Genomic DNA, 1,191 nt, shown 5'->3' on the forward strand with positions numbered 1-1,191 from the left:
GTAACAGTGACTGTAGGTGGGGAAAGGTGAGATAATCAGTGTTCTGTGCAGGTGGGTCTGGGCTACATGCTTCTGCATATTCAAAAGCATCTATATATTTGTCCATTCTGGACATATCATGTACATAGCTTCATACAATGTGTGACCTTTCGTGATTTTTTTTTCACTCAGCTTGTTTTCAAGTTTCACTTATGTTGTAGCATCAATGCTTCATTCCTTTTCATTGCTGCATAATATTCCATTGTGTGGATAGACTAGATTTTGTTTATTCACGAATCAGTTCATGGACATTTTAGCTGTTACGGCTAATGATATTATGAACCCTGTGCACAGGTTTATGTATGCGTCTATATTTACAACTGTCTAGGGTATATATCCAGGAAAGGAATTGTTGGATCATATGGTAGTTCTATATTTAACCTTTTGAGGCTGCCTAGTTATTACCCAGAATGGATGCACTGTTTTACATTCCCACCAGCAATGTCTGAGGGCTCCCGTTTCTCTACATTGTCTCCCATGTTCATTATTGTCTGACTTTTTGATTCTGGTCATCCTACTGGGTGTGAAGAATTATTTCACTGTGGTTTGAACTGCATTTCCCTAACGACCAATGATGTTAAACATCTTATCATGTACTCATTTTGGCCATTTGTATTCTTTCTTGGGAGAAATGTCTATTCAAATTGTTCAACCATTTTTTTTTTTTAGGGGAAAGCACGAACGCAGTCCCCCACTACCACAAATTATGCAGTCGAGTTTCCCACATTTGGGAAAATCGCAGGGGTCAGCACATCCGGAGTGCAATGGATAAGCCTCGCCCTGGGAAAACCACCTTCGTGATCATGGTATCTCCCCTGCCAGGTAAGTATTGTTGTTCAACCATTTTTAATTGTGTGATCTGTCTTCTTGTTATTGAATTGTAAGAGTTCTTTGTGTGTGTGTGTGTGTGTGTTTTGTTTTTCAATTTTTAAAATGTATTTTTAAATTTTGTAACTGTAGGCGTAGGATAGCGATAATGGAGTTAGGGGACAAATTCATGCAATGAAGTTAATCTCACCTGGTGAATTGGATGTTGGGGGAGAAGAGGTAGATGTGGGTTTGTCTGTGTGTGAGTGGTGGGGGTGCTGTAGAAACTGGGTTTGAATCTTTTAAGTTGGTGAATCCTTAGTAGACATCCAAATGAAAATGTTA

At 39.0% G+C, this 1,191-nt stretch overlaps 1 non-coding gene across 1 annotated transcript; it reads right to left on the reverse strand.

Annotated features, from left to right (window-relative positions):
- Positions 1-705: 705 nt before the first annotated feature.
- LOC116281560 (U1 spliceosomal RNA) lies at positions 706-869 on the reverse strand. The gene has a single exon (XR_004191028.2). It is a non-coding gene; the product is annotated as a U1 spliceosomal RNA (small nuclear RNA).
- Positions 870-1,191: the final 322 nt, after the last annotated feature.

This window comes from Vicugna pacos, chromosome 1 (assembly GCF_048564905.1).
Source record: "Vicugna pacos chromosome 1, VicPac4, whole genome shotgun sequence".
In the NCBI taxonomy this organism is placed as follows: Eukaryota; Metazoa; Chordata; class Mammalia; order Artiodactyla; family Camelidae; genus Vicugna; species Vicugna pacos.